We start from the raw sequence: 8630 nt of genomic DNA, 5'->3' as shown, positions 1-8630 counted from the left end.
AGGCGTAAGCTTTGTAATTGTCAAATCGATTTGCTTTATGGGAAATTTTTTCATTATTGTCTGAAATGCGATATTGTGAAGTTAGTTTTATGATTTACACAATATGGTTTTGACTTACCTTGTCAGGAGTAAAGCCAGTTGGGACGCAAACTCAGGGTTAAGACTTGATCTTAAAGTAAGGGTAAAGTTTTACAAGTCTACAGGGTATCATTTCAAACAGAAAATATATGTTTTTCTGTAGCAAAGAACGTTATTTAACCGAAGTTGACTTTCATTTCAACTGCAAACAAACAGAACAACCATTTCGACTAACTTCAAGTAGCCGAACTGGTTGTTGTTGTTGCGATTGAAATGAAGGTGAAAACCGGTTAAATCTGGCTATTTAGTAGAGGAAAACATATATTTTCTTTTATAATTTTTAAATATAATAGCTCTCGTATGTGTTGGCAAGCGGTAAAGTTGAGCTGTGCACGCTAACATTAGTAACGCTAAATATAATGGTTCTTGCTCCGAGACTGGCTCGCTTTGCTCGCAGGAAAAAAAAACATCAAGCTTGTATGTATTGGCAAGCAGTAATGTTGAGCTGCACACGCTAAGAAAATAGTAGAGCTAACATTAAAATTAAAGAAATTAATGACTTTTATAACCGGGACAACGAAGATTGTGGGTCAGTGGGGTGTTGTGACTGTGACGACTTAACTTCAGGTAATAGACGTCAATATCTTAACTCTATGATAGCCATAAGCGGCACTTGGGACATAGTAAACATTGGGGTATTACATTATGAGATTTAAGAAAATTTTCAACATTGGATGACGTATCAAAGAATTCACCATGAAATTTAGGAAATGCTTTTAAGTACGGAATACTGCAGCCGCTACAAGTTTCTATAACTTCCATCGTAGAATACGCAAAAAGACCTCACTTGAACTAACAAAGACCTGACTTCGACAAAGGTTTCCACGGAAAAGGATTTGTTGGAATGGGTATGGAGAGACCACTTGAAGAGATAAGGGAAGGGAGTTGGGAAATATTAACTCCCCTGTGAAAACTTCCCATATGTATGGGTTCGTGATTGGTTAACGTAAAAACAACGGAGTCTAGAGAGTAAACATGAATGAATTAGAGTGTGAAACTTGTCCAGAGTAAGTATTTATGTGAAATTTGGTCGTGACAAGGTAATAACAAAATGCATAAAGGAATAACAGCAAGATAAAATGGAGTGTATAATAAATAAATATTATTTAATGGTAATATGAAATGAGGTGATTTTATAAGAGAACGGATAATAAAACGTGTAATTCTTGGGTCAAACGTAATATGTATACTATATATATGTGGGTATTACATAAAAGGAATGGTATAGCTATACTGGATCAAGTAAAATACTTGAATAAACCGGATGAAGTAGAATACTTAAATGTGGCAGGTAAAATGATGTAGGGGGAAAATGAGAAGGGGTTATAAGAGAAGAAGTAATCCTATTGGTGGAGGCGGAGTTTATGCGCAGGTGGGAGGAGTTTATGCCTAGAAGATCGAAAACTGCTATGTACAAACGAACGAACGAGACCGACTACGACTGACCCTAAGAATGTCAACATAAATGAAAATATACCGTTAGTATAGGATATAGATAATTAGCGTATTTTTCCATCGGTTTATTATACATCCAAGAAGGTAATGTATAGAGAAGAAAAGGTTTGTTTTACCATTATATACTGTTTCCCCAGTATGTTTTCCCCACCCAAAAACCCTGAGTTCTCACTGGGGGTCCCACATTATTGGTGGATATAGATATACATATATATTTCTGAAACTATTCATTCCCGACTGGAACAAGTGTCATTTTCGAAGAGAACGGACCTGTTTCTATAGAAAAAAGTACTTTTTTCCCTAAGTTACATTACCCTGTAATAAACTACAATGATACCTAAGTAAGCTAATATTATTGCAGTCTAAGGTGGGTCGTAGGGGAATGTAATCCTCGGTAACCAAGTAGGTAAAAATATATCTCCTAGGTTAGATTAGGTGGGGAACCTCAGGTGAGGTGGGTAGTGTGTATAATGTTGGTCACTGATTTTTTTGCTTACTAAAATACTCGCCTGGTCTGCTAATGCGCATACCCCTTGCCAGAACAGAGGAAAAACAAAATAATGTTTAATTGCGAGCATAGTGTGTCACGACGGACCTAAGACCTGTAAGTGAGTAATTAACATTGGTTCATTAACCAACATACTCATAGATACAATAAGATAGGGGTTATGACAATAGGAAGTATTCTTGTTTGAAAATGTCCCGTCCGTAACTATAATAAAACCCAATTGTTCCGTAACTGAAATACAAACCACGCTATTTAATATGGGTAGCTACTTTCGGCGTAGCTGAAATGACGAGCCATTAGAATTTTAACGAGGGTTTACTACCCCACCGCTAGTTAGCGGGGGGTAGGGAGGGGTAGTACAGTATACTACCCCCCCCCCCCCCCCCCCCCTACACACACCTGTGCTGAGCTTCACTTTGCTATCGGCTCGGGTGCTAGACGGACGAGTCTCCTATCACCCTCGCCTACACTGACAGATATTAATCTTTGTTTGCTTTTTCTGTTTGACAGTTAGCGGGGGGGGGGGAGTGGTAGCTAGCTACCCCTCCCCCCCTCACACACAGGTGAATGCTCACTTTCACTTTTGGCTCGGACTGGGACAGACGTCTCTGTCTTTGTCCTCGCTTGGCAGCCATTGTTTGTTTTGTCTTTACTTAATCACTTACTTTTCTTTTACTCAATATATATGTAAACAGTTTTTCATGTTTGTATATATATTTGAGTATAGAAATTTGTAAGTTTCCTTTTCAGTGTTGTGTGTGTAGTGTATGATATCTCCGTGGAGCCCTCGGCAGTTTAGGCCACCACGGTGTAATTTTATGGGTTGCGGTCGAGTTTGACTTCGGTCTTTCTCTCTCTCTCTCTTGAGGTCGTTCACCCTTTTACTACGTTTACTACGCCCCTTGTAGCTTCCTTCCCGTGTGGGGGGATTGCTACGCCGTACGTTTTGTCTCAATTAGTTTATGAATCTAATTGTATTTGTTGATTTTTCAGCTTTGTACAACGATTCCTTTCGGGGTTTTCGTTCTGTCTTCAGTGTTCATTCACTTTTAAATTACATAGTTACATAGTTTCATAATTATAATTGTTATAATTTTGTTTTGGTTACAGCTCTCCTTCCGTGAGTGTAAGTGGTTGTGAGGGCACGTGCCTGTTGTGTAATTCTTGTTCCTTTCCCTCGGGATTCCTCTTCGGAGCCCTCCCGGGGGAATGAATGTGTACTAATGATTTTTTTTTTTTTTTACAGTTACCGATCTAGTTCGTTTCTGTAATATGGCAACGGTGTGAGCTGTCTTGTTGAGGCCTGGGGATTCGGCTGTTGCTGCCTCCCCTTTGGATTTTCGTCAGGGGCGTGTCTCCTTCTACTGGAAGTACTCCCGTGACAATTGACAGCTCTCCAGTTCATTTTAGAACTCTCAGGAGGCTTGCCTCGTTGGGTGGGTAACTTTCCTTCCGAGGGAAGTTTTTCCTGTCCAGGCTTGAGTTTTTCCCCTTTTGGGGGGTTCTTCTCTTGCCTTTTTTTCGTGCGACTATGCTCTTGGTGCTGAGCGGTCGCACCTGCAGTTTCGCTCGAAGGGGCTGGGCAACTGCAGGAGCCCCTCTTCGGAGGATTGCTCCTTTTAGGTCACTGGCTGGCCAGTCTCTTCTACGAAGTGTTTCTCTTTCGTTCGCGAGAGAGTACACTCATAGAGACTCCTCTTCGGAGGATTCTTCTGCTGCTGTTGCTGTTGGCCTCCTTCGCCGTAAGGCTCACCGTCCGCCTCGTCGTAAGGGCCTCTCTTCTCCCTATAAGGGTGCTAAGAGGCGCCTTTTTGAATCTCCGTACGCAATCTACAACTCCTTCTTCTTGATCTTCCGCCCCTGGTGCAGATGGACAGCAGTCTGACCTCATCTTCCGACGGGCAACGGTCTTCCGATGGACAGCAGTCTCCCGGCGGACAGTCAACGGTCTTCCGACGGACATCAGTCTCCCGACGGACAACGATCCCTTCGGGGCAAAGGGTTGCCTCCCACGGGGGTTCTTCCCTTGCGTGTCAGGGTTCCCCTGCGCGCCCTTCTGCTCTCCTGCTCCTGCTCAGTGTTAGCGCACAGGCGCTCTCCTGCTCATCAGCGCTTTCCTGATCGCTAGCGCTCTCCTGTTCGCCAGCGCTCTCCTGTTCGCCAGCGCTCTCCTGTTCGCCAGCGCTCTCCTGTTCGCCAGCGCTCTCCTGTTCGTCAGCGCTCTCCTGTTCGTCAGCGCTCTCCTGTTTGCCAGCGCTCTCATGATGATCATCTCTGCTGTTCCTGTTGGTTCCTGTTACGCGCCCTGTGCGCCCACGTTCGCCCTCGCGATCTAGAACTTTGGTTCAGGTCTGGGTCAAGGACTCTTCTTCTACGCGCAGGCTTCCACGCGTTGCCTGCTCGTCAGCGATCACCAGCTCGCCAGCGACCTTAGACGCGTCAACGTTCACCTGCTCGTCAGCGATCTCCTACGCGTCAACGATCGCCATCGATCTGCCGCCCCGCGTGTCAGTTCCCCTGACCACCATCAGTAGCGATCTAGCGCTCGCCTGCTGTGGACCACGATCTCTGGTAGCTGAGTCTTGCCGTAGATCTTCCTCCTGCTCGCCAGCGCTCACCTTTACTTCTGTCCTTCTGTGCGCCAGCTTTCTTCATTTGCCAGCGCACATCTACGCGCCCTTCTTTGCCACGCACCAATGGGCGCCAACGGTTTTCTGACCGTCTAGGATCGCCTGATTACAGCTTGCTTCAGCGCTCACCTTCCTGATGCACTTGCGCGCATTCTGTTACCGCGATGCGTGCTAACCATCACTAGTCTCACTCGCGTTGGCAATCGCCTACGCGCCCGCGCGATTCTTCACCTGCACGCTAGCGTTTTGTTAACGCACCACCGCTCGCCAACGCGCTAGCGTTTTGTTAACGCACCACCGCTCGCCAACGCGCTAGCGTTTTGTTAACGCACCACCGCTCGCCAACGCGCTAGCGTTTTGTTAACGCACCACCGCTCGCCAACGTGCCATCGCTTGCCAACGCGCCTTCACTCTCCTACGCGCTATCGCTCGCCAGAACGCCCCATCGCTCGTCAACGCGCCACCGCCCGTCTACGCGTCATCGGTCTCCTGATCGCCTGTGCTCACCCGACGTGCCCGCTCGAACCAACGGTATTCCATCGCGCGGACGGACGGTGTTCCGTCGCGCGGACGGACGGTGTTCCGTCGCGCGGACGGACGGTGTTCCGTCGCGCGGACGGACGGTGTTCCGTCGCGCGGACGGACGGTGTTCCGTCACGCGAACCTACGGTGTTCCGTCGCGCGAGCCTACGGTGTTCCGTCGCGCGAGCCTACGGTGTTTCTTCGCACGAACGTCGGCTTAATTCTTGCAGTATCCATTTCTCGCCTATGGGTTATCGCTCGCCGACCATCAGCTCTCGCCCTTCCTACCACGCTCGCCCTCCTTCTGCGCTCCTTCGCTCACCTTCGTTTGCGTTCCTGCGTGACCGCGCATGGGCGCTTCCACGTTCGCCCACGCGCAAATCATTGATTTACCATCGCGCGAGCTCCAGGGCGATTGCGACCGCGATTCCCATTGGGGTTTTCGCAGCATGGCCAGCCTGGCGAGTCCTCTGGAGCGTATTTCCAGAACACGGCCTCACCCCGTAAACGCAGAGCATGGCACATGCAAGAATAAGAAGAATCTTCAGGGAGGTCTGAGCAACATTCTTCTTTCCAGAACCTGGGTTAGTCCTAGTTCTTCTATGTCATTCCCTGGAAGGATTTTTCCGTTCGAGATTTCTCCATCGGCCAAGGGGTGACTGTTTACCCCTTCCTCTTCTCCATCTCGTGAAAGGGGCTTACCAGGTCCTTTCCCTCCTCGGTTACGACCCGAGGTTTGGTTCAAGGAAGCTACAGGAAGGTCATGGGTACTTTCCTCCTCTCGGGCTCAAGCACCTTGGCGTTTCGTCGTCAAGTATCGAACTTGCAGGCAAGCTCGATGTTGGACCATCTGGACGCAATGACCGAGGGCTTCCTTTTGGGTGTCTCATCCGTGGATGTCGACAACATCAGACACCCTTCCATCCTTGAGAAGAGTTTGTTTTTGCCCAAGGACAGAGACATAGACAGCGGCTGTGCGGAGGAAGTCGACTTCCGTTTTCACTCCTCCAAGGCGCTTTCTTCCAGACCCTGCGGGGCTCCAGGGCCTCTTTCTTTCAGCCACGTCGGCCTAAGTTATCGGACCGGCTACGACAACTGAGACAAGGTGTCCAATTGCAGTTCCCTCCTGTCAGGAACAGATGGCACGGGAGGCTCTCCCGGGGGGGGGGGCATAGTCTTAGAGGAAGCGGTAGAGTTCACGAACTCTAGGATTGGCACCTTCCCCTTGCAGGTTTCACGCTGGGAGGATGCCTAAGGTTACTCATCCGGATGACAGCTTCCCGATGCCCATTCCTGCACGATCTCTGTGATCAGCCAAGGATATCGCGCCTGCCGTCTCTGTCAGCGAATTCAGTGTCTCTGAACGTCTATGCCATAGGGTCGGCAAGAGTTTGCCCGTTTGGGCAGAATGATCCATGCCTTAGGTGAAGGTCCTCCATAGGATCATCGATGGCTTCACCCCCGGCTTCTTCAGTCGATCCTTTCTTGTAAGAAAGTATCTGAGACGGGAGTTCCGTAGTCGACCTCTCAGCCCTGATCAAGTTTGTCGAACAAACTTCGTCCAGCGTGGAACAGCAGAATCGATCAGACTGGTAACGAGGTGACAGGACTCCTTAGGTCCTGGATGGGAAGGACGGGTATTTTCAGTTTCCATTCCATCCATCTTCCAGGAAGCTCGTGGAATTCAGCCTAGACTGCAGGTATTCCTGCCTAAGATGCAGTGTGGCGATCCCGCCGTGGCATCGCAGGTTTTTTTTCCCCAGAGAACTCTCCCTGATTTCCTCATGGCTGCTCAGGTGCAGGCTTCCGCCTCCTTCGCCTTTTGGAGGTCTGGTCAACTCCGGTAGGTCGGGTTCGACCTTCTTCAGCGCCGGGACAAGCTTCCGGATGCTTACCATGAGTGGGGGTTCATGGTATTTTGCTAGGAGCCTTCTCTTCTGCCTCAACATCTGGAGTATCTAGCCATGATATTGAGTCAACGGCCTTACCACGTTGGAAACCCCGCTTCTCGTCCGTCCAGCGAGGTTAAGCAACGTCGGTTCTAGTCGGTACTTGGATGGGTGACCACCTGGGGACGCCAGATTCTGTTGCCACCTCCTCCGAGCCTTCCCTTCAGTTGATTGTGGCAAGGCTGAGGAGAGTCGCAGTACCTGTTTTCAGTCAAGCAGAGCTTTCAGCCCTACCTTGGAACGTTTCCTAGTTCTCTTTTCCTCATTGACCCGTCTATAGTTCCGAACGGTCGCCTCAGGATAAGTTCCATGTGGGGCGGTCCAAGTTCCGGTGGTTTCAAAGCAACGATTAACCGGACTTTCTGGCCCCTATGGGACCAGCGGAACGTTTAGACCTGCAATGGGTGTTGACCTATGGAACCTCTTGATGGGAGTGGATATTCTCGTCCTTTCCCCACATTTTTTATGATGTTCTCGGACTCGTCAAAGAAAAGGGGGGGGGGGGGGGGGGCATGTTCCGGTCCAGGCCTATGGTCAGGACCTGAAGGATACCTCTCCATCATTCAGGCAGGCTTAGGGGCCGTAGTCTGGCCCCTCTACAGAACCTACAGCTCCTGCCGAGTCGCTCCGTGCGCGTCGACTTCATGGTTCTGGCGTGTTCTATCCAGCAGGGGACGCATTTTCACACCTTCGCATCTTGCAGTAGAGATACCGAGATGATTTGAGATACTCTCAATACCACCATCGGCTCTCTCATTCCGGGCAGAGGAATGTTCTCTCCGTCTATCCGAGCAGAGCCTCGTAGAGAGAGTGTACCTGGGGGTCTTGGCCTTGAGTATCCAGCAAGTCCTGGTCTGGGGGACCTGATCGCGACAGCTTGGAACCTCAAGCTTCCGCTGTTCTTCCCCCCAGTCTCAGACCCCGAGACTCTGGCAAGATGCATTCCGGTGATGGCGGGACAACGTCGACGCCTGCGTCTTCCCTCCTTTGTTGCCTGTTGAGAATGGGTCTCAACAAGACCAGGTTGTCTGTCAACCTTTCAATGTCCCTGAGAGCTCCACTGGGACTATGCGCAGAACGGTTTCCGGACCCTCTGCTTCCCCTGACGGAACTCCCGGGAGAGCTTCTCCCACGGCACAGACTACTCAAACAACCACACTGCAACATCTTTCACGAGCCGGGGCGTCGCTTCGGCTTCATGCCTGGAGACACTATGCCTCCTCCTCAAGAAGAGACAACCCGCTACAGTCGCGGGACGGAGGTCGCGTCATCTGCGATAGTCATCCGCAGGGGTCTTCCAGGCGAAGTGAAGAGTCTTCGGTGGTTGGTGTCGTGGGAGATATACCTCTTCCCTTGAGGCCTCTTCTCCAGTTATAACGATCTTATTGCCTTTCGGCGGGAGGAAACTCCTTTCCGCTCTCGGCAATG

At 49.5% G+C, this 8630-nt stretch overlaps 1 pseudogene; it reads left to right on the top strand.

Annotated features, from left to right (window-relative positions):
- The first annotated feature begins 7227 nt into the window (after nucleotides 1-7227).
- LOC137658080 (5S ribosomal RNA) lies at nucleotides 7228-7346 on the top strand (annotated as a pseudogene).
- Nucleotides 7347-8630: the final 1284 nt, after the last annotated feature.

This window comes from Palaemon carinicauda, chromosome 18, assembly GCF_036898095.1.
Source record: "Palaemon carinicauda isolate YSFRI2023 chromosome 18, ASM3689809v2, whole genome shotgun sequence".
In the NCBI taxonomy this organism is placed as follows: domain Eukaryota; kingdom Metazoa; phylum Arthropoda; class Malacostraca; order Decapoda; family Palaemonidae; genus Palaemon; species Palaemon carinicauda.
The sequence above is the reverse complement of the archived record's forward strand: the minus strand, read 5'-3'. Positions and strand labels throughout refer to the sequence as shown.